The sequence below is a fragment of the Mirounga leonina genome, unplaced genomic scaffold, assembly GCF_011800145.1.
Source record: "Mirounga leonina isolate KUSES-001 unplaced genomic scaffold, KU_Mleo_1.0 Mir_101609, whole genome shotgun sequence".
NCBI lineage: Eukaryota > Metazoa > Chordata > Mammalia > Carnivora > Phocidae > Mirounga > Mirounga leonina.
The window spans coordinates 6,229,244-6,254,563 of NW_023270164.1; the positions used below are offsets into that span (position 1 = coordinate 6,229,244).

At 41.7% G+C, this 25,320-nt stretch overlaps 1 protein-coding gene across 4 annotated transcripts in view; it reads left to right on the top strand.

Annotated features, from left to right (window-relative positions):
• USP9X (ubiquitin specific peptidase 9 X-linked) overlaps positions 1–25,320 on the top strand; it is a 166,957-nt gene that overhangs the window by 22,498 nt on the left and 119,139 nt on the right. For 3 of the 4 annotated variants that reach the window (XM_035003143.1, XM_035003166.1, XM_035003158.1), the window contains exon 1: positions 3,331–4,010. The exons of the other annotated variant lie outside the window; for it this stretch is intronic. The gene's annotated coding sequence lies outside the window, so the exon portion shown is untranslated. Of the gene's footprint in view, positions 1–3,330; positions 4,011–25,320 lie in introns of those variants that run through there. 4 annotated transcript variants of the gene reach the window in all.

A 25,320-nucleotide genomic window follows, 5' to 3' on the forward strand; every position in this document is an offset into this window, starting at 1 on the left:
TAAAATATATATAACATAAAAGTAATTTTATGTACCATTTTAACCATTTTTAAGTGTACCTTTCATTGGCTTTGAGTACATTCACAGTGTTGTGCACCCATCAACAGTTTTCACTTCCAGAACTTTTTCATCATCCCAAACAGAAACACCCTTATCCATTAATTACTCCCCATTCCCTCCTCCCCCAGCCCCTGGTAACCCCTGTTCTGCTGGCTGTCCATGAATTTGTCTGTTTCAGGTACCTTATGAAGTGGAATTATACAGTATGTGACCTTTTGTGTCTGGCTTCTTTCATTTAGCATAATGTTTTCAAGGTCCATTCATGTAGCAGCCTGTGTTGGAATTTCATTCCTTTTGAAGTCTGAATAATATTCCATTGTGTGTATATACTACATCTTGTTTTTCCACTCATCTTTTGATGAACATTTCGATTGTTTCCACATTTTGGCTACTGTGAATAGTGCTGCCATGAACAAGGAGGAACAAGTATCTGAGTCCCTGCTTCAATTCTTGTGAGTCTATACTTAGGAGTGGAATTGCTGGTCCACAGGGTGATTTTATGTTTAGGTTGTGGGGAACTGCCAAACTGTTTTCTGTAGCAGCTGCCTCATTTTACATTCCTACCAGCAGCACACAAGTGTTCCAATTTCTCCATATCCTTGCCAGCACTTTCTATTTTCCTTTTTTTTTAAATTATAGCCATCCTAATGGGTGTGAAGTGGTATCTTATTGTGGTTTTGATTTGCATTTCCCTCAAGACTGGTGATGTTGAGCATCTTTTCATGTGCTTATTGCAAAAAAAAAAAAAAAAAAAGCCTGCTGGGATTTTGATCCGGATTGGGTTGACTCTGAAGATCAATTTGGGGGGGTAGTGCTATTTTAACAAAATTAAGTCTTCTAATCCTTGAACATGGGTGGTTTTTCAATTTATTTTGGTCATCTTTAATTTCTTTTAATGATGTTTGTAGTTTTCAGTGTACAGATCTTGCACTTTTGTTAAATTGATTCATTACTATTTTATTCTTTTTGATGGAGTGATGTAATAGAATTGTTTTCTTAACTTCATTTTCAGATTGTTTATTGCTAGTATATAAAAATATAATTGATCTTTTTATTATTGATCTTATATCCTGCAAACTTTGCTAAACTCATTTATTAAGCTCTAATAGTTTTCTGTAGTGTATTTCCCAGGAATTTCTATATATAAGATCATGTCATCTGCAAATAGAGTATAGAGGTGGTTTAATTGGTCCTTTCTTATCTGTGTGCCTTTCAGTTCTTTTTCTTGCTGTGGTTTGAAACACAAGTACAATGTTGAATAGAATTGGTGAGAGTGGACATCCTTGTTAAAGGTGCACTTTTGGTAGGGTTAAAAGACCGGGTGTTCAACACTTCCCAGTCCTGCCTGGTGATCATGGGCAAATCACTTATCCTTTCTGTTTATCTAAAACTAGTGATAGCAATATATGTTCTGGCTACCTCACAGGGTTCTGAGGATTAAGTAAAATCATGTGTTTAACAAACCTATGAGTGTACACAGATGGTAGTCTGTGCTCTTTAGGGGCTCATAAGCTAATGGAGAAGAAAAGCCATTCATGGAAATAATTATGAAAACAAGGTAAAATGTGCTACGAATTATTAGGGCTATGAATTTTTTCTTCGGTACCTTGTTAGATAATTTTTGGGGTGAAAACATGAGTCTAGTAATGTACAGAGAAATGATTTTAAAATTTAAGATACTAGTAATGTGCTGCCATCCCCAATTAGTTTGGATTCCATTTTAACAACTCGATTACAAATTAACATAATTATAGCATAACTAAATCTAACTCTGTTCCATCCAAAATATAATAATCTTACTTTACAAGGGTTTGCTACAATTTTGCATTTAGTGTCCAAAAGCATTTTTAAGTCTAAAGGAAATCTGATAAATTAGGAACCGCATTTCTTTTCTCTTCATTTGGTCATCGAAGGTAGACTGTATAGAATTGATCAAAGCACACCATTTATTTGAAATTAGCCTGATAACCTTCACTTTGGAATATAAACATGTAGAAAATAGTCCATGACATACATGGTGGATGTCGTGGGTTCTTAAGGCCTTTCTCGATTCGAACACTGAATTGTATTGATGATTTGGCAAAAGAGGCTAATGTTGCTGTTCAGTACTGTTTTGTCGCTATGCCTTCCATGGCACTTTTTTTCTTTGCTGTTCTAAGGGCTCCTATACTCAGTGTGATCCGTCACAGTCAGTAAGGTTGTGAGGAAGCCCAAGCGCTGTCAGGTACTGATGCCGCAGGATCATGTGAATGAGTTTCTCAGAGCACTTGCTTCATAGAATGGGGGGGGGGGGGAGGCTCCCCCAATCCCCCCATGTTCCCCCCCACCCCGCAGGAGATAGCCACACCTTCCCCCTATCGGCGCGGAGCAGGTGGCCAGGCCCTGGAGACCTCGCACTGCTGCCACCCCCAAGGTGCCCGCCCAGTGGGCCTGGCTGGCTCACGGGCCAAGTGACGCGGGTCAGCTCTGCCCCCGGGACCCCCACGCACCGCGGGTGCGACCGCCCAGCGCGTGGTCTCAAGATCGCGTCTTTCCGCTGCCCCTCCCCCCACAGTCCCGGAAAAAGGGGGAGACTGGTGACGTCATCATCCGGGCACTCGCCGGCGGGGCCACGGCTCACAATGGAACAAAAACAAGCGGCCCAAGTCAAACTCTGAGCGACGCAGCTGCGTTTCGTGCGATTAACCCTGTCCTGGCCACACACTGCCAGATCTCCCAGTTCCTTCTCCGCCGTGGTATGCCCGATTCTTCCGGACCTCCCTTTCCCCATTTGTCCCTGTCCTCGTGTCACCTCTGTTCTCACATCGCTCCCGATATGAGGGGTTTGGAACACAGTTGCCGGTAGTAGTGCGACCCTGGAGGGGCCGGCCGGAAGAATCGGTACTGCGTGAACAATCTACCGCATTGTGTTCCCCTCCCCCACTCCAGCTCTCCGGGTTCCAAGCGCCTCGCGCCTGGCCCGGCTTCCATGGTAGCACGCACAACTCCCCCTGGCTCGACGGCCCGGGGTGTAGGAGAAGGGAGCAGAAGGAGCAGTTGAGCCGGGAGGGGGGGTAGGGAGGAGGAGGAGAGGAGGGCCGGGGGGGGGCGGGTCCTGTGGGGGGCGGGGCTTGACGGGGGCGGGGATCCTCAGGGCTTTGGGCGGCGCTGGGGTTAGTGGGAGTCTGCGCCGCCGCGCTGCTGCCTCCGCCGCCACCAGTGCTGCTGCCGCCGCCGCTACCGCCGCCGCCACTGGCCGAGCGTTTTTTTTTCTTTTCTTTTTTTTTTTTTTTTTTTTGGCTTGCCGGATCCGCCATATTGGCGAGGACGGGCATCCGCGGCTGCGGAAGCTAGTCTCCGCAGCTGCCGGAGCCGCAACCTCCCAGCACCCGGCCCGTCCGGGCCTCTGCCGCGCGGAGCCCCTCCCCGCGTTGCTCAGCTCACAGGCCTCGCGGGAGCCCGCCGTTGCCGCCTCTCTCCCGGGAGGCGGCCGCCTCAGCCCCCGGTGCTCCGGTCGGCGCCGGGAGCGAGGAGCGAGCCGCAGCAAAGCGACCAGGCCCGGAGTGGGGACAGAGGCGGCCACCAGGGGAAGGTGAAGCCGCCACTGCAGGAGGAGGAGCAGGAGGAGGTGACGCAGGAGAAACGCACGGCCCGGAGCCCGTCTGAGCTCAGTGAGAGCCCCGGCCTGAGGGGAGAAGAGGGAAGAGGGCCGCCGCCGCCGCCGGCTGAGGAGGAGGAGGAGGCGGCCGCGGCCACTGCTGCTGCAGGGCGGGCGCGGCGAGCAGCGAAGTCCGGCGCCCCCCTGTGCAGCTCCCTGGTCTTCACGCCCGCAGCCTCTCGACACACTTTGTAGCCAGTCAGCCCCGGGCCTGGGATGAACCCAGGGTCGGTCTTGTTCTGGGACTGAGTCTTGCAGCTGCCTGCTGCCTCCGCGTGCCCTGCTTCTGAAGAGAAGACGCCTGTGTCGTGCGGTGAGTAGCCTGCCGCGCCGGGACGACGCGCTTCTCCGGGGCCAACAGCTGGATCTAAGTGAGGGGAGGAGGGCGAGGGGGGTGTGCGAGCCCACGGTTCCTCTGTCGGCCGGCCGTTGGCCGAGCCGGGGGCTTCCCGGGCCCCCCTCCTCCGCCGCGGGCTGGGCGAGCGCGCGCGGCGCGGGTGGGGGCGCGGGGCTCCGTTCCGTGCGGAGCCGGCGTCCCGGGAGCGTGTCTGTGTGTTTTGGACTGTAAGGGAAAATGGCTGACGGCTTCGTCCCTCCCCCTCCTCCCCCTTCCAGTCCTGTCTGGGGCCGAGTAGGAGGATGGAGTCTCCGGGCCCGGCGTGCAGCCCCCGCATCGGCGCCCGGGAGCCGGGGTCGGCGGCGGGGGCTAATGGCCCCCGGCCCCCGGGCTTGCAGCCCGGGGCTCGGCCGACTCGCGGCCGCTCTGCTCCCCAGTCTCGTTCCACTTGACACCAAACGCCATTACTGAGGTGGAGTGATTTGGAGCAGCAGAGCTAGGCCTCGGCTACGCCTGGCTATCAGGCCCGACGACTTGTCCGCCTCTTCCCCCCCGCCGCCACCCTCCGGCGATAACCGTCAGCTTCTCCTCGGCCCTGTGGACTGGGAGCCTGAGCCGGGTTATCGGCCTCCCACACCTCCTTCGTTCCCCTTCATTTGCTGAGGGCTAAAGCCGCGAAAGATGTTTTGATGCGGAAATCGCCTCCCAGCTAGCTTGGACCCACCACCTTTCTATTTTTAACTATTTCTGCAAAAAATATTAGTCTCTGTGAGCTTGGTGATAACGAACCCTTCAGATTTCTTGTGGTACGAGGCTTCGGGTTCGATAAATTGTTTATTTTTCATTCATTGTGAAATACTAAGAGTTACTGAGCAGGTGTATACATTGTTTTGTAGTCGTTGTAGGGACTTCTGTGGGGACTGGAACTTACACGGGAATTTTTTAAGATTTCCAATAGAACCTGCTTAAACTAAGCATATTTTTTGAAAGTACCATAGTTATAACCTTAATTGGATTTTCCACCGTGCAGTTTACAGGTGTGTGTAATTTCTTCGGACTGTCTTTGAATTTAACTGAGCGAGTTGTAGTTGTAAATATTCGTGCTCATTTTGGGCGGAGGGAAGTATTTGTAGCCGTCTTTTACCTGGAAACACACGAGCCTCCTAAATCTACATAATGTTTGTATACCTTCTGAGGAAGAATCTGGGCTGTATTTATTGATTAGGAAACTTTACAGCAGGTACTTAACCCTCTCTTGGAGCTCATTATCTACTTTTAGTGATTGTATAGTAAGGACTCATTAACCATGACTAGCTTGGCTTTCTTAATCCGTACACTTGAATTTAAAAATAGAGACTGCAAACTCTCCTTTAGATCTCCCTGGTCTACTGATTCAGTGGGCTGCCATTTTGGTTTCAGCAAATGCTTCCCAAGTTCTTAAAGATTAAGCTTTATTGTTCCAGTGCCTGCATAGAGTGAAAATCAGAAGTATTTGGAATGGTGAACTCAATGTTTATTACATTTTGTTTTCTTTATTTTAAAAATAAGGCATTTGGAGTATACGAATATTTTCCCCCTACCCTTTTTCCTGTATTTTTTTGCACGGACATTCAACTTGGAATTTTTAATGTGTTATCTTAATGTTCTCATGCCATTTCTTCCTTTTGTTTGCTGACCTTGGTAGTTTCTGAGAGGGAAAATTTCTGGAGGGATTGAATAATGGCAAGAACAGTACATGTGGGAATCTAAATTCTTTAGAAAGTTACTTTGAAGGGCAGATTTTACCTTTCACCAAATTATTGTAATCTCTCGTTGGTGTTCCATACTTCTCTTGTTTTATCGATGGAATGCTCAAGTAGGATTTACTCTGGATCTTTTTTTCTTCCAGGCTCTTGAAATAAATATTCTGACATCTCAAGAAGATGAGGGATTTCGTGGATGGCTCTTCAAAGATAATTTTTTTTTGAGATGGTATTAATAATGCTGTTTATAGTTTTTGAAAATGGATGTTTGTCGTGAATTTGCTAGTCAAGTGCTTGATTAGTTGGATACAAGCAAGCGTTCTTTCAGTTTATTTTATAAGGTCAATTTTAATAGAGTTTTTATACTTCAGTTCAGGATTTTAGTATTGAAACCAATCTGTTTAAATTAGGTTAAAGTTGTTTGAAACATATGGGGGCGTGTTAAAGATCAGTCTTGTAAGTCTTCGCAATTGGGGATGGATCTTATTCTGTGGTTCTTGAGCTAGTTGGGTTTTTTTGTTTTTTTGGTGGGGTTGTTTTGTTCTGTTTGTTTTTGAATTCTAAAATAATGTGAGGGTTTCATAATAGCCTGCATTATATTTCCCCTCTTGCTGGTATGTTTTCCGAATCTTGAATTTTTTTTCCCCCCCTAAAAATCGAGGGGGGGAATTTAGGCCCTCCCCCCCCCTTTTTTTTCTTTTTTGAGTTGTATTTTTGAAAGCTGTCCAGTTTGTTGCTAAGTTCTTGTCTTAGTATAGGGTCTAACAGTGTTTGGGAAAGGGTTAATGCTTTGACCCTCAACCCTTGACTGCACATTAGAATCACTTAGGGGAATTGGGGGGTGGGAAACTGATGCTTGGATCTCCCTCCCTAAGACTGATTAGTAGGTCTGATACGACTGATTAGGTCTGATACGGGTCCTGGGCAAAGGTTTATGTTAAAACCACTGTGGGTGATTTTCATGCAGTCCGGGTTGAATACCACTGTTAATGCTGTTAGTATGTTCTTATTGAACTTTAAAGCAGATAAGTAAGAAGATGGGTTTTTTTTTCTCAAATGTTTTCAATTATCAGCATAAATAGTATTGTCTTCATCATACAGGTGAGGGATTGAGGTCTGTCAACCAGTGGTGTTTCAGCTACGGTGCCACATTAGTGAAATGATACTGATCACTATTTTTAAAAAACATTTGGAACTTTCGTTTGTTTCCTGAACCAGAGTAGCTTTAGATTAAAATTTTAATAAAAATATGACAATCATCTGCAATTTGGGAAATAACCTAGTTAGCCAGAGAGGTGCTAAAAGCTTTGCAGCAAGTAGGTTCTTCCTTTTCCATATGTCTCCCAACATGTTCTGGTTGATTAGTTGGTGGGTGTGTTTATGACTAAAATAATGTTAGGCAACATAACGTTCCTAAAAGATGTAAAATCCAGGCATTTGTCTCCCAGTAATTTATTTAAATGATCTCATAAATGAACATTTAGTATCACGTGAACTTCTATTATCTCAATTTGAAAATTCTGAGTTTTATTTAGCTTAGTTTAAAATCAGTATGATTTTCACAAACAGTTTTCAAAACTAAGGATTTTATTTTGCATTTTTGTAGTATCGCTCAATACTTTTATGGAATAAATGAAATAGCAATAAACGCCTTTATTTGGTGTTTATTTCTCTTAATTCTCTTGGTCCGTTGTGTTAAATTCTGTACTGAGGCTGGGGGGAAAGCCTGCTAAGGTGGAATCTATGAGCTTTCTTAGTGTGGCACAAGATCTCAAAGATCTTTCTGTTAATGGTCATTGTAGTCTTATTTTCTATGGTATAAAGTATCAAAAGGAAGAAGACTTCATAGAACTTTTGATACTTAGGTTTATTGGAGTTTGAATTAATTATTACTGTTGAATATAAAGTAATGACCAATGTAATATATTTTTAAGGAATAAGAAGTGAAAAACTATACTTTTAAGATATCTTTCCTAAATTTATTCTTCATATGTGCCTGTGTCTTGTGGCCTTCAGTATGTATGCACACACTATACATGTATTCAGCAGCAAATGGGTTTTTAATTCTACTTCCAGCTACTAACAATGATTTTCTACCTCAGCTGTGGATCGGAATCACCTGTAGAGCTTTTTCAAAATTATTTTCCAAAAATAAAAAAAGCTATTTTCCTAGGTCTTAACGCTCTGGAAATTATGATTAAGTTTGGGGTAGAAACTAGGCATTTGAAAAACTCAATATTTCTGATGTGCAGCTAGGGGGTTCTTTGCACTTCATTTGAGGGAAAGGGAAGATCTGATACTTTTGAGTTTTGTGTGCTACCATTAGGCAGGATGAGTTTAGTTTCGCCACTCACACTGCCAAAAATTCCAGACACAAAGTAGCAAAAAAGTTCAGAAGCTAGATTAATAGTTCAGGATTCCAGAGTTTTATGTACATACCCCCCCCCAAATTCATTATCTCTTATGAGCACCTTCTTGGAGTTAAGGTTCCAGCTCTAATACTAGCTTATTAATACCTATTTTAAGGCATTAGTTTGCTTTTTATCCATCCAACAAATATTTATCGGGCATCTACTATGTGCCAGGTACTTTTCTAGAGATTGCTATTGTCTAGAAGCTTATGTTGTAGGAAGTGAGGAGCATTGGACTGGCTGATCTCTAAAGTCTTTCCTAGCTCTAATTTTGTCATTCTTTATTGTGCTTTATAGATGGAGACTGAATTTTGTTATAAGAAATATACCTAGTTATGGTATGATCCAGTGGAGTTTTCTTTTTATCTTTCAGTTTCTTTTCAATAGAATTCTTCTGATCTCCAGTCTTCTCCAGTGAGCACAAAAGTCAGGTACAGTAGAAATGGATTAGAATTCTTGCATATTGAGTTTAGGAATAGCTGTACTTGCAGTGTTTTTAATATTTGGCCAGGAATTAAATACCCTGGTGTCCAACCCTTCCTCCTGCTGTTCCTTTTTTGTATTGCTGCTCTGTCAGTTACCTCTATGCTGTTGGTGTGTTTTTCTTTTTGTTTTAATTATTTTGTTCAGATGCTTCGATTTTTGTCCTCCAAATTTTAGATTTGTGGCGTTCATCTCCTCAGACTCAAGGTCCTAAGTCACTGATACATTTCTAGTACCTAGAAAGTCCCTGGCACATAGATATTCAGTAATTATTTGTTGGATGAATAGTCAATTCACCATATTATATTCTGGTATGATTTCTCTATTTTTTTTTTCTAATTCTCTTTATTACTTGGAGTCACTTAACTTGACCTGATCATTTTTTTATTCATTTATTTTTATTTGTTTGTTTGTTTTTAAAGATTTTACTTATTTGGGCGAGCGAGAGAGAGCACAAGCAGGGAGGAGAGGCAGAGGGAGAAGCAGATTCCCTGCTGAGCAGGGAGCCTGATGTGGGACCCGATCCCAGGACTCTGGGATCATGGACCTGAGCTAAAGGCAGATGCATAAGCGACTGAACCACCCAGGCGTCCTGATAACTGTTTTATGATGAGCAGTCCTGAAAGGAGTCTTAGATCTCAAACTCCTTTGTTTTTCAGATGAACATGGTTGCTGAAGTAACTTGACTAAGATAGTGTGCATAGACTACCTTTTGCATGAAGCTCTGACCATATTTAATAAGGCCCAGTAACTATTCTTTGATTTCCATTACCTTTGTAGTCACTGTCCTAAAATTCACACTTAAATTTCTCTCTGGTGATGGATAATGGGTAATAAGGTCAGCAATTCTGTCCTTTACCTTTGTGTATTATGGAGCATATAGAATAATCTTTACAATAACTGCCTGAATGGCAAAATCTGGAGGAATATTTGACTCCCAGTACCTAGAACTGTATACAAAATTGATGTATCATCACATTTTGGCTTCTTTCAGTTTATCCTTCTGTAACTGATCAATCATAAAAGTTTTGAACACTAGACCCATATTGACCAGCCATTATCAGAGGAATTGTTTTCCTTGGCATGATTTTGAGCTGGTTGTCTTGGATCCCATCCTTGGTTGCAGAGCCTGTAAAGTAGGAAGAGAAGAAAATTTAGATGAAAAAAAGGAGTAGAAAACTCCCTTTCCTATCCTGTTTATGCCAATTTCCTTCCTACTGACTTTGGTGTTTATTCAGAGTTTAGGTTGTTATATCTCTCTGTGGTGGTCTTTTCTCTCAGTTGGTTACTTCTAAGAACTGAGTACCTCTACTCAATTAGACACTAGAAAGCATGGAAGTTAATACATGGTATTAGACCCATATTGTATCTAACCGTGTATTTTGTCCCTGATCAAGGTAGTGTAGAAAGATTTCGTTGTTCTCCTTGCTTGATAATACCTCCCAAATTCAAATCAGGGATCAGCAGACTTTTCTGTAAAAAACTAGATCGGAAATATTTTAGGTTTGCATGCTAAGAGGCGAAATTGAGGATTTTAGGTCAATTTTCTATTGGTGAAATTTAAAATATGATGGTGCAGTTATTTGTAATTCAGATCTAATAAGAATAGAATGGGGGGGCTCATAAATACATTTTTTTGCCTAATGGAGGATTTAAAGTTAGTGTTCCCTGTCATTAAACTGGTTGTAAATGTTCCTGTGTGAAATGCATTCTCAGCTTGTGGGCTATACAAAAACAGGATTTGGATTTGGTCTTTGAACATAATTTGCCAGCCCTGGTTTAGGGCAAAGTTCTAAAACCCTGGAGGGTTTGTTATAATAGATTTTTGGGCCCCCTGAGTTTGATTCAGTAAGTATGGGATGGGGCTCGAGTATATATCTGGGGCACCTGGGTGGCTCAGTCATGAAGCGTCTGCCTTCGGCTCAGGTCATGGTCCCAGGGTCCTGGGATCGAGCCCCCACATCGGGCTCCCCGCTCTGCAGGAAGCCTGCTTCTCTCCACTCCCCCTGCTTGTGTTCCCCCTCTCTCTTCTTTGTCAAATAAATGAATAAAATCTTAAAAAAAAAAAAAAGGTGTATATATTTCTAGCAAGTTCCCAAGTATGGAACTACCATTGGACAATTACTGGCTTAGAGATGAATTCCAGCATATCTTATTTTTCTTCAGGCTTATCATTTTGTCTAATTTTTCTTGAATCCTTTTTATTTTGTACTTTATTTTAAATTCTGCACTTACATGTTAAACGCTTATTATGTGCTAGGTATTGTACCAGATAACAGGGATACAAGGTGAGCAAAACAGAATTGTTCCTGTCACATATACTGGTTAGAGTGAGTTTAAAAATCAGTTTCTGGGGCACCTGGGTGACTCAGTTGGTTAACTTTGGCTTAGGTCATGATCTCAGGGCTCTAGAATTGAGCCTTGAGTTGGGCTCCCCACTGAGTGGCGAGTCTGCTTGTCCCTCTGCCCCTCCCCCTGCTCGCGCATGCATGCACACTCACAAATAAATAAATAAAATCCTTAAAAAAATATCAGTTCCCACAAACGCTTTAGAGCTAGAGTATATGAAACAAAAAGCACCATTTTGAAAGCAGGGCAGTGGTGTTCGATGCTCGTTAAAGGAAAGCTAAATTGGAAGGAGACATTACAAAATAAATACTTCATTAATTTGATGTCTTAGGGGATAATGTTCTGTATAAATGAATTTTTCAGATCACAAAAGCTTATTTTTATTTTTTCAAGATTTTACTTATTTATTTAACAAAGAGCATGAGCAGGGGGAGTGGCAGGAGGAGGAGCAGGTTCCTTGCTGAGCAGGGAGCCTGACGCGGGGCTCGATCCCAGGACCCCCGGGATCATGACCTGAGCCGAAGGCAGACACGCGACTGAGCCACCCAGGCGCCCCCAAAGCTTACTTTTATTTTATTATTATTTTTTAAAGATTTTATTTATTTATTTGACAGACAGAGACACAGTGAGAGAGGGAACACAAGCAGGGGAAGTGGGAGAGGGAGAAGCAGGCTTCCCGCCCAGCAGGGAGCCCCATGCGGGGCTTGATCCCAGGACCCTGGGATCATGACCAGAGCCGAAGGCAGACGTTTAATGACTGAGCCACCCAGGCGCCCCTCAAAGCTTACTTTTAAATACTTAAGCAGTTTGTTATTTGATGGAAGGCTTTCTAACGATGTTACATACTTTATAATTTTCATCTGATTATGAAATTAACGTATTCTGTTAAAATGTTTGGGGAGCATGAGGGAATAAAAGCAAAGGGAAGACACAAACCCCACCTCTGATCATGTAGAAGCAACCATATTATTTAGATGTGTGTTAAATCAAAAGTTCTCATCAGTTACATAATTCACTAAGTCATGTATCCTGTGTCTGTGGTCCTGTGCCTCCACTTACTCCTGCTGCAGGACTTGAGTGTGTGCCATTTGTTCATCCTGCCTAGGAGACAGTTTTCATGTCCCTCCTTCCTCCCCTGCTCCTTTTTTAGCTACTGCATTTGTAAACACTGCTGCAAACTTTAATTATGAAGTTGGTTTTCATATAACATAACTTAATTTCCCGCCATTTTTTTTCTTTATTCCCCACTCCCCCATCCTTCATTTACTTGACTCGCCTAATTCTCCACACACTCCTTATTCTTTCACACCTCTATTTTATTTCTTCAATATCCTTTTTAGGATAAGTTTCCTATTCTTTGTATCAGCTGGAGGTCCCAAACTTAATATCCTTGAGACAGGGAACTGATTAGGGATTTAAGTCTTTAACATTACTGGGTTAGGTTGTGCTCATTGGTTATGTTGGTTGACTTTGTTCAGTGGTGGATGAAATAATTACACTGACACAGGAAATTAAGTATGGCAAATGTGTAGTAAAGCTTATAATACCTCTGAGAGTTGGAAAAACCTCTAGGAACGTGTGAATCTATTGTTTGGCTTTGGAATATTTGATTTCTATCACATTTTCAGGAATGTATTCTGTATGAAAGGGAAGAGTACTGCCTAGGCTCTTGTGAAAGTGATTGCAGAAAAACTCATTTACTCATATTTAATCAGTATGTATATAGTTGTTTACTATATCCTTTGTATATATAAATCACTCATCCAAAGTTCTTTCGAGTTTTTGACTTGGAGTGTGTCGAGCTGGGGTGAAAGGTATTGTAAGTCCAGGCTGAGGGTTGGAGGAGGAACCTAATGTACTCCCTGCAGGTGTATTCCTTGTCTGACTGGATGTCATTATCTGAGCCATATAAATGTCAGCTGTCTCAAATTGCTCCTACTCAAGCATTACCTTAGTTATTCTCTGTGCATCATGGGAAGAAGAATCATGTCAGTGAAAGGAGAAATGGCAAGACTCTTCGGGGTTCTGTTCATCTACACAACCACAAGAATCGTGTTCAGGTATCTGCTTCTCTCTCCCCACATACTCAAAATTGGGGCACCTGGCTGGCTCAGTCGGTGGAATGTGCGACTCTTGATCTCAGGATCGTTAGTTCAAGCCCCATGTTGCATGTAGGACTTATTTAAAAATTACAAAATACTGCCCAAAATAAACCATGGCAGCTCTATCCAAAGGAGGTCATTCTGACATAATTCCAGTCTGCTTTTCCAAGGTGATTTCTTGTTCTCCCATCAAACAATCCATACTTGATGTGGATGCCCCAGCCTTTCCTATTCCCGTGGTTTTACTTCTTGGAGCTCCATCTCCCCTTTGTGGCTAGCCTCCAGTGTCTAGCTCACAGGCTATTTTCGTGAAGTATTTTCTAATTTACTTTAGTTGGAAATTGGTCTTTACCCTCTCTGAATTCTGGTAGCATTTTTCCTGTGCTTTTCTTTTGGCCTTAATTTACTCTACTACTTTTTGTTTGTGTTTCTTCAGATAAAGCCCCTGGAAGGTGGCTCTGGAAGTTCCTGAGGCTCAGTTGATAGTCTAAGTCTGAACTCTCTTGTGTAGGTGGTCAGAACCTCCCTCAGCCTGATTGAGAGAGTGGTATAGTAGGTAGTAAAGAGCTCTAATCTCAGTCAAAAGGCTTAGGTTACAGTTATAATTCCTCTACCAACTAGTGAGGAAGTTCCTTAACCTCCATGAAATTGTAAAGTGAAGGCTTTGGATTGGGTGATTGCTTTCTTATAACAATGAATTCATTCATTTAATACCATACCGGCACAAGGGATACAAAGGTGATTAATTCTTACTTTGTAAGCTTTATTGTCTAGTAGGCTAGACAATTATACATGTAATAAGTCCTATGTTACATAGAGGTGTGAAAAATGGAGTAGTAGAAGAGATGAAGAAATCATTGTAGTTTGAGGTTGTCACCCAACCTCAACCAGAGGTTGCTGGTCTTTAGAAGTGTACTCTTTTTGGTGGCCCTATGAATTAGAGCAGGGACTTCTGGGCAGAGGGAGCAACTCGAGATTAGGGTTGGTTTGTTGGTTTTTGTTTAATTTTGTTTTTTAGGGAGCGCATGTGCACACACGCGAGGGGCGGGGGTGGGGGAGCTGGGGGGAAGGGCAGAGAGAGGGAGAGAGAATATCAAGCAGGCTCCACGAAGTGTGGAGCCCTATGTGGGGCTCCATCTCACGACCCTGAGATCATGACCTGAACTGAAACCAAGAGTCAGATGCTTAACCAACTGAACCACCCAGGTACCACCCAAGATCAGGGTTTTTAACCTTAACACTATTGACAGTTTGGGCCATATGATTCTTGTGTGGGGTGCTGTGCTATTCCTTTCTGGCCTCTACCCACAAGATGCCAGTAGTACCTGCTGCCCCGCCCCCCATTGTGACAACTAAAAATGTTTCCAGACATTGCCTACTGTGTCCTAGGGACAAAATTTGAGAACCACTACTTGAAGTGGAGGAATGGAAGTGAAACTACAGTATTTTAGAGAAAAGTTAGTAGTAGAATGTAGAAGGAGCATTGGAGATAATTGGGAGGGAAGGGGTTGTGGGAGGTGAGGCTATATCACAAGGGATGAACTTGCGTGCCACATTAGGGCACTTCTGTTTGTTTTTAGGGTAATGAGATGGACTTTTACTTTTTATTTTTTAAAGATTTTATTTATTTGACAGAGAGAGACAGCTAGAGAGAGAACACAAGCAGGGGGAGTGGGAGAGGGAGAAGCAGGCCTCCCGCAGAGCAGGGAGCCCGATGCGGGGCTTGATCCCAGGACCCTGAGATCATGACCTGAGCCGAAGGCAGCCGCTGAACGACTGAGCCACCCAGGTGCCCCATGAGATGGACTTTTAAATTAAGTGAGATGATTGGGTTTGTGTTTCTGAAAGATAATTCTGATGGCATTGTGGCAGACATGTCAGAGAAGAGTTGGGGAGCCAGGAGAATTTGAGGCAGTATTTTTAACACTTTGGCTGAGAGATGATAAGAGAATGGTTGAGGGAATGGAGTAAAGGACGTGAGATACCTGGGACTCCCCTTGAATGAGGGAGTTGCTGCTAATTTGATTTTGGCTTCCGTCATTGAAGGGATTGTTGAGCTGGAAAGCAAAGCACCTTTATTGTCTTTCCCTTCTTCAACTCTTCTCCCATTCCCAATTTCATTTCTCCACTTGAGAGCTTCTGACTGTTGATATGTATCAAAAGGTCATAGAGAGGAATCTGGGTTATAGAATGACTGTATTTTCCCAGTGTGGCTCCATTACTTAAACAGTGGATTATCAAAGCACATGCTTTCTTGCCTCTTCCCTCCCTTAAAATGTAGGGGACTAGAATCTGGTATCCAGAGACTGTTAACTGTTGGCTCGCCATGCTTTGTACAGGCATTATTTTACAGCTTTTAAATTAGATTGATACACAAAAGTAGAAGAATAATCTTATTGTTTAAATAATTGCATTAATTCCACTCGCTCCTAGTTTGGAGGTTTTTTTGGTTTCAAAGCCGCATTCGTATTTGAATTGAAAATGGTGTAGTCAGTGGGAGGGTACTGGACTCCAGTCAGAAGGGCTGTGTTTTAGTTCCAGTTATCCTGCTCTCTCTCTGTTAATCACTTAATTCTTGGGTCCTCATTACTCTTTATCTGTAAACCATGGTGTTGGACAAGGGATGGCTTAAGCTACCACCTTTTTTTTTTTTTTGAGTTAATAAATTTTATCTTTATCCCTAGAGATGTGGAAAAAACTGGATTCCAGAGAAGAAAAATTTTCAAGTAAAGAAAAATGGGAAAGGTAAAAAAAAGTTAATAGATTTAGGAGTTGTTGGATTTAGATTGACAAATAAAAGGAGGGATAAGAAAATAATTTCAGTGTTTCCTTCAACTTGTTTTTCTTCTGTGTGTCTGGGTTTTTCTGGAGGGCTTTATTTTATTTAGATTCTTACGGGCTAATTGTGCTTGGCCAACAGCTTGTAGTGTGAATTTAGGAAGCACAGACTTCGTAGCCAGGATATAATTTCTTTGCTGGCAGAGCAGCCTAGAGTTTGGTTAAGTTTTCATCTGAAGTCTAGCTTAAGCTTTAAGGACAAAGTGCTGTTAAAAAATGATGTAGCCAGCTAGGGAAAATAATATTCGGGAGAAGTTGTTTTTTCTGAATTGAGAATGAAAGTATGCAGATAAATATAGTAGCGGTGATTTGTCTGGTGCAGATGGTTTCAGAGAAAATGTTGATACCTTGTTTTTCATCACTACAAGAGAAATAGCAAAAGAAGCTCATTATTTTCGTTGTCTATCATTAGGCCAGTCATTCTCAAACTTCTGCTCTCAGGACCCTTTATACTTAGGCCTCAAAGAGCTTTTGTTTATGTTGAGTTAATATCCTTTGATGTTTACTATTTTGGAAGTTAAAATGGAAAAAAAAGTTTTAAACTTGTGTATGCATGTAAAAGTAAAACTCATTGCATTTTTTTTTTTTTTTTAAAGATTTCATTTGAGAGAGAGCACACACTAACGAGGGGGGCGGGGAGCAGAGGGAAAGGGAGAAGCAGGCTCTCCACTGAGCAGGGAACCCAACATGGAGCTTGATCCCAGGACCCGAGATCATGATCCGAGCTGAAGGCAGACGCTTAACCGACTAGGCCACCCAGGCGCCCCAAACCCATTGCATGTTAATGTAAATAATACTTTTATGAAAAATAGCTTTTCTAAGAAAACAAATTAAGTGAGCAGCAGCGTTGCATTGTCCTACATTTTTTTGCAGATATCTCATGTTTGGTGTAACAGAAGAAAGGTATATTCTGCTTTTAATCTCTTGTGATAGAATACATCATGTAGCCTTTGGAAGAACTCCACTGTATACTGGAGAGAGAATGACAGTGACAATAACAAATAATGTCTTATTATTAAAACAATTTTGACTTCTTGGATCTCTTGAAAGGGTCTCAGTGGACCACACTTTGAGAACCAGTGCCTTAGACTCCCAAAGGAAGTTTGACATTATTTTTCAAGTGGCTTACCTGCTATAAAATTTTATTTTTTTAAGATTTTATTTATTTTTTAGAGAGCGAGCGAGAGAGAAACAGCATGAGAGGGGAGAGGGTCAGAGGGAGAAGCAGGCTCCCCGCTGAGCCGGGAGCCCGATGTGGGACTCGATCCCAGGACCCTGGGATCATGACCTGAGCCAAAGGCAGACGCTTAACCATCTGAGCCACCCAGGCGCCCCTAAATTTTTATTTTTTAAATTGAGATACAAGTTGCATATAGTGAAGACCACGAGTCTTGAATGTGTAGCTTGATAGATTTTTTTTTTTTTTTTACAAATGTACACATCTGTGTAACAACCACTTAGATCAATATATCATTTCCAGCATCCCAGAAGGCTCCTTTATGCCACCCCCCGAAAAGAAACCCTAATACTCCCTCTTTTTTTTTTTTTTAAAGATTTTATTTATTTATTTGAGAGAGAGAATGAGAGAGAGTGAGCACATGAGAGGGGAGAGGGTCAGAGGGAGAAGCAGACTCCCCGCTGAGCAGGGAGCCCGATGCGGGACTCGATCCAGGGACTCCAGGATCATGACCTGAGCCAAAGGCAGTCGCTCAACCAACTGAGCCACCCAGGCGCCCAGTACTCCCTTTTTAAAAATTTTATTTTGGGGGGGGGGGGGGCTTGAACTCATGATGTTGTGATCAAGACCTGAGCTGAGATAAAGAGAGGGATGTTCAACCAACTGAGCCACCCAGGCGCCCCCTCCTTCCGTCTTTCAGTGAATTAATTATACCTGTTTTTGAAAGCTTCATATAAATGGAATAATAGAATATGCACTCTTGTCTTTGGCTTCTTTTGCCCCACATTATTAATTTCTTTTTCGTTACTGTGTAGTCATTGTATGAAAGACACCATGATTGATTTATCCATTCTGTTTGTGGACATTTCGATTGTTTATAGGGTTTTCCCTAATTATAAAGAATGTTGCCATGATCATTTTAGTACATGTCTTTTGGTATACACCCAGAAGTGGAATTGCTGGGTTATAGGATGTGTATCCGTTTAGTTTTGGTAGATACTGCCAAACATTTCCCAAGTTGTTGGTGTACCAGTTTAGAATCCCACCACTGTAGTTCCTATTGCTCTTCCTTAACAACACTTAGTATTGTCCTTTTAACTTTAGCTGGTTTCGTAGAGGTTTAGGAATCTCTAATTGTGGCCTAAATATTCATTTGCTTGTATCTAATGATGGTTAGAACCTTTTCATATGCTTACTAGTTTTTCTGCTGTTTAACTCTTGCTTACCTATAAAATCTGAAGTTTGGCTAGTAGACAGCTTGAAGCCTCTTGTGGCTCAAAATCACTAGTTGAGTGAATTCTTGAAAATATGAGGTATTTTTTTAATGAACTTAATTGATAATGATAACGGGGTTAAGCATTGCTGTTAATTTAAAGAAAATTATGCATGTTTGGCTTTAGAGTATGTCTGGAAAGATCTTTGCTCTTCAGAGAGTCAGTACTTTAGATTAAAATACGGGCTTTAGAAATACCAAGAAGATAAGAAATAACAAGTGTTGGTGAGGATGTGGAGAAAAGGGAACCGTTGTGCACTGTTGGGAATGTAAATTGGTGTAGCCACTATGGAAAACAGTATGGAGATTCCTCAAAAAATTAAAAATAGAACTACCATGAGATCCAGTAAGTCCACTACTGGGTATTAATCTGAAGAAAATGAAAATGCTAATTCGAATACATTTATGCACCTCCATGTTTGTTGCAGCACTATTTACAATAGCCAAAATACAGAAAGACTCTTAAGTGTCCATCAGTGGAGAAGTGGATAAAGAAATTGTGGCGTCTATCTATTCCATTGTGTGTGTATATACAATGGGATTCAGCCATAAGAATGAATCTTGCCATTTGTGACAGTGTGGATGGACCTTGAGGGCATTATGCTAACTGAAATTCACAGTCAAGGACAAATACCACATGATCTCTTATATGTGGAATCAAAAAACAAAAATCAGGCTCAGAGATACAGAGAAAAGATTGGTGGCTGCCAGAGGTGGGGGTGGGGAAGAGATTAATGGATGAAACGGTAGGTCAAAGGGTAAAAAAGTGGGGGACACCTGGCCGGCTCAGTCAGTAGAGCATGTGACTCCTTATCTCGGGGTTGTGAGTTCAAGCCCTATGTTGGGCATGGAACCTAGTCCAAAAAATAAATAAATACAGGGGCGCCTGGGTGGCTTAGTCGATTAAGCAGCTGCCTTCTGCTCAGGTCATGATCCTGGGGTCCTGGGATCGAGCCCCACGTCCGGCTCCCTGCTCAGCAGAGAGCCTGCTTCTCCCTCTCCCTCTGCCTGCCACTCTGCCTACTTGTGCTCTCTCTCTGTCAAATAAATAAATAAAATCTTTAAAATACATACATACATACATACAAATGTGTTCAATGTCCAGAGAGAAAAAATAATAAAACAGGAAGCTTACTTGATTCTGCATTGGTTCTGCTGTCCAGGACTTCTTTGTGCATTCCAATAAGTGTCTAAGCTTAGCTGTGAATCTTTTTTGTGTGAAATTCACACTTGTGAAATGCATTTTAAAGCATTTACTTGCTGTCCTTCTTTGGTAAATTCTGGAAGAGCAAAAACAGTCGTTTTTATGATTATATCTTAAGGGTCTGGTAGGGAGTCAGGTATTCACCAAGGCAAATTGTCTTTTTCATAGATTTTTTGTTTTCCATCCTGCCTTTAATTATTTAACCAGATTTCACCTATATAAACATGTCTTAAGGAATGGGCAAGGATATAGATAATCCTTGAATACCCTTAAGAATATCTGATTTATTTTAATATGATTGCATATGTTTTATTTATCAGTGAGCTTTTTGTATAGGCCAAATTTTCCTTGTTAAAATGTAACACCTAATGCCAGAGATAGGAGAAATGGTGAAGGCCACTCCATGGTACTTGAGGAGATTGGTGCTAGTCTTCTGATCCACGCTGCATTAGCCTATTCCATACTGCTGCTTTTGCCTTTTCTCCTCCATCCCTGTATACGCTTAGTTGACTTGCTATTCATGGTTACTCTTTAAGATGCAGCTCACATGTTGTTCTTCTGAGAAGCTTTTGTAGATATTTTAAAGTTTTTATTTTTTAAAGATTTTCTTTATTTTAGAGAAAGAGAGTGGGTGCACGAGTGAAGGGAGGGGCAGAAGGAGAGAATCTTCAAGCAGACCCCGAGCTAGGCATGGAGCCCAACACAGGGCTGGATCTCACAACCCTGAGATCATGACCTGAGCCGAAACCAAGAGTCGGATGCTTAACTGAATGATCAACCCAGGTACCCCTTAGGTTTTTATTTAAATTCCAGCTGGTTAACATACAGTGTAATACTGGGTTCAGGTGTACGATATATAGTGATTCAGCACTTACGTACAACACCTGGTGCTCATCACAAGAAGTGCACTCCTTAATCCCCATCACCTATTTCACCCATCCTCCCACCCAAACTTTTTATTAAGGAAAAATCAAACATACAAAGATGCAGATAAACTCCTATCACCTAGTTTCACTTTATGGCTATTCTTTTTAATTTTTTAATTTTTATTTATTTTTTTAAAGATTTTATTTATTTGATAGAGACACAGTGAGAGAGGGAACACAAGCAGGGGAAGTGGGAGAGGGAGAAGCAGGCTTCCCGCAGAGCCGGGAGCCCGATGTGGGGCTCGATCCCAGGACTCTGGGATCATGACCTGAGCCGAAGGCAGAGCTTAGTGACTGAGCCACCCAGGTGCCCCTATGGCTATTCTTTTTTACAAAACTGTCTCTATATTAGGAAACCAAGACACAGATATTAAGGAATTTGTTCAGCTTGGATATATAGGTAAGTCTCAGAACAAGAATTCAAACTGAGGTGGTTTATCTTCAATCTGTACTCTAAACCACTACCGTATATAATGCCTGAGTGAATGAGCTCTTTTATCTGTTAGCACTTGTTCCTTCTTATTAATTTGGCCACCTTTTACCTGTTTTGCCAACAGCACCCAGACACTATTTGCTCTTTCATAAAATACAGCCGGAAGGGACCTTAGCATGCAGCTCTCCTATTTTAAAGATGAGGTTCCTTTGCCTGTAGCCCTTCTGCTTTTCATTTCATTTGTAATATGTCAAAAAATAATTGCTGACCTCTGGCCTCTTTGTTTAATAATAGTGTCTGACTATAATAAGGGGGATGAATGCCAAAATTGAATTGGAATGTTTTATGTTTGTACGCTACATTTAAAATTTTTATTGTTGAGTTTGCATTTTTGCTTCAACACTATAGACTTAAAATTTTCATTTTCAGTAACTTGGTATTACAGCTTCCAGTTTTGATCTTTCTCTTTTGATTTGAGTATTAGCCTTCATGGTGTACTTCAGTGTGTTTACTTTGAACCTTTAGGGTTGTACATACATACTTTAAAGGATAATTTTTCTGTTAGATATCTTTTAATGGCATCTACATGTATAAAACTATATCACAAAAACAATGCTAATGTCCATCAGCTAATGAATGCATAAATAAAATGTATTATACAGTGGAATATTTTTCAACAATAAAAGGAAATGAAGTACTGATACATGCTACAACTTGGTTTGGTTGAACCTTGAAAAGCAATTACGCTAAGTGAAGAAGCTAGTCACAAAAGACTATTGTATGATACCATTTATATGAAATGTCAAGAATAGGCAGTTCTAGGGGCGCCTGGGTGGCTCAGTTGATCGTCTGCCTTTGGCTCAGGTCATGGTCCCAGGGTCCTGCCCCGCATCGCGCTCCCTGCTCGGTGGGGAGCCTGGTTCTCCCTCTGCCTCTCTCCCTGGCTTGTGCTCTCTCTCTCTTTTCTCTCTGATAAATAAAATCTTAAAAAAAAATAGGCAGTTCTATAAAGACAAAAAATAGATTAGATTGGGGCTGGGGTTGAGGAGGGAATGGGGAATGGCTGCTACTAATAGGTATGGGGTTTCTTTTTGGGGTGATGGAAATGTTCTAAAATTGATTGTGGTGATAGCTGTACAGCTCCGAATAAACTGAAAAGAATTGGTACACTTTATTCAGTTTTATTTTTTTATTTTTATTTTTTAAGATTTTATTTATTTATTCATGAGAGACAGAGAGAGAGAGAGAGAGGCAGAGGGAGAAGCAGGCTCCCAAGGAACAGGGAGCCCGATGCGGGACTCGATCCCAGGACGCTGGGATCATGACCTGAGCCGAAGGCAGACGCTTAACTAACCATCTGAGCCACCCAGGTGCCCGGTTTTATTTTTTTTTTAAGATTTTTATTTATTTGACAGACACAGCGAGAGAGGGAACACAAGCAGGGCGAGTGTGAGAGGGAGAAGCAGGCTTCCCACTGAGCAGGGAGCCCGAGATGCGGGGCTCAATCCCAGGACCCTGGGATCATGACCTGAGCCGAAGGCAGACGCTTAACAACTGAGCCACCCAGGTGCCCCAATTGGTACACTTTAGATGGGTGATTTATATGGTATATGTGAATTAGATCTCGTGGCTGTTCTTTAAAAAAGTATTCTGTGTAACTTTAAATATAGTGAAATCCATCTCATTGACTGAAAGGAATTTCCAATTCCTTGGTTTCCTTTTCAAATTCTTTACATTTGTGACTTAATCTAGTTGTGGAAGATTCAGACAAAAATACCCACAGGATGCACATTGAAAATGGTAATTATTGATAATCTATTTGCCTTTCTTAAAATGTTGACCAAATGGGGGCGCCTGGGTGGCTCAGTCGGTTAAGCGTCTGCCTTCGGCTCAGGTCATGATCCCAGGGTCTTGGGATCGAGCCCCGCATCGGGCTCCCTGCTCCGCGGGAAGCCTGCTTCTCCCTCTCCCACTCCCCCTACTTGTGTTCCCTCTCTCGCTGTGTCTCTCTCTGTCAAATAAATAAATAAAATCTTTAAAAAAAAAAAAATGTTGACCAAATGAAATGAGGTCCTTGTTTCTGGTGTGATGGATTAGCATTTCATGATTGAATTAGTAACTTCCAAGTATTAACTAATTTTGATAAAGATTGTTAAAAGCTATTAATAGATAACTTTGAGTTGTTAATCTTGATATTTAACAAAGAGTAGACTGATAAGTAGTTATACCTTCTGTGATATGTGGTATGTGACTTTGTCTAATATTTTAAGTCAGCATTGCTCACTTATTAATAGGTTGATTTGTTTAGGGACTGGAATCTAATGGGACCTCACACCCTTTTGTGTAAGGATTTAGTAAATAAAAGAATATGTAAGTAGAAGTATCTCTTCCTCAGGGCGCCTGGGTGGCTCAGTCGTTAAGCGTCTGCCTTCGGCTCAGGTCATGATCCCGGTCCTGGGATCGAGCCCCGCATCAGGCTCCCTGCTCAGCGGGAAGCCTGCTTCTCCCTCTCCCACTTCCTCTGCTTGTGTTCCCTCTCTCGCTGTGTCTCTCTGTCAAATAAATAAATCTTAAAAAAAAAAAAAAGAAAAAGTATCTCTTCCTCTTGAAAAGCAGTTTGGGTGATATGCACTGTAAGTCTGAGTATTTTGAAGGATCATAATGCAGAAAATGGTGAATATTAACTTTCTGTTTTAGTAGGCAGAACCATAACCAGTAGGTAAGCATCAGTGACAAGGGAAATAGACTTTTGATAGAATAGAAGAGAGACCTTCCTGCTGACAGCAGTGGGCTTAACAAATGTAATAGGAAATCTTCAAGGGCAGATAAGAGGTTGAATTGAATTTGGAGCAGTTAATTTCTAAATCTCAGTGGTCTTCGAGCCACTCCTCCCCTACTCCCTGCAAAGTTCTAGCCTTATAAGTATCTCTTTGGTACCTTTTTTGTGCTCAAGTTAAATGTTTTCTTGTTAAAGAAAGCAGACTTATTTTAAAATTAGTACATGCATTTTGGACTGCCTCCTAATCAAGAACTGCCACACCATTTTTTAATTTTTAATTTTTTTAAAGATTTTATTTATTTGAGAGAGAGTGTGTGTGTGTCACGAGCAGGGAGAGAGGCAAGGCAGGGAGAGGGAGAAGCCGACTTCCCACTGAGCAGGGAGCCCTGACCCTGGGGCTCAGTCCCAGGACTCTTGAGATCATGAATTGAGCCAAAGGCAGCCACTTAACCCACTGAGCCACCCAGGTACCCAAGAACTGCCACACCATTTCAGTACTTACGTTAGCTTTGTATTTTTCACGCATTGGTGCTTAATTGTACCGTTTGATTTGTGGGACAGTGAGAACAACAGAGGCGGACTTACCACATAATGATGCATTGGTGCCAAGGACAAATGATGTCATAGCGCACCATGTATACACAGTGATGTAATTAAGTAGGAGGGCTGAGTCTCCCACCTGGCATATGATGGTGGTAGGATAGCTGTGCAAACCTCGAAAGAACCCATGCCTTAGCAGTCAGTAATATGCTGCCATCTGTCACTTTATATTATTATTAATAGATTTGTTTGTATTTAGTTCGTTTTGTAGGAGGGCAAGAAGCAGAGGAGTTTAATTCTTAATTTCATATTTACATATATTTAAACAGTGTTAAAATAGAAAGTAATTTAGTTTTTTAAAATACTGTTAAGGTAGAACCAAAATTGCCAAACTTGAGCCAGCTTGGTATTGTTGATAGAAATCTGGTGCTTGGAGTCAGGTGACTGGGACGCCAATCCATATTTACTAGGTTATTTATTAAATGAAAAATGTGCTTATGTTTCTGCCTGAAAGTGTGGTTCTTTTGTTCATTCTTTTACTCAACAGATAATTTGTAAGTCGTGTGTAGCTCCACATGATTTTGATGTCTTATTACTGGTTTCTTTATTCTCCCTATTGTCACATTTTCTTTAGAGCCAGCACAAATTCTGATAGGAATACTGTGCTATGAGTTGTCTTAGAAATGTTAAGATAATCCTTGATTTGAAACTTTTTGAAAAGTAGGACAAAATTTTGAAATATGGTAGGATTCTGTGTTAATGCAACAGAATAATGAAAGCAGCTATATTTGTATAAAACTGTTGAGGCTGTTCATTTATTTTAAAAATCAACCTGAGCAATTGTGATACATATATCAGGAGCATAGACTCCTGGTAATTTACAGTTGAGAGAATACTTTTCCCCTGAACTGATCTAGAGATCGTATTCGTCAGGAGTCTGGGAAGGTTCAAAAATAAAGTTTATCATCTAATTGGCATTTCAGGGGAAAAGAAACTGGCACTTGATGTTTTTGTTTTTGTTTTTTAAAG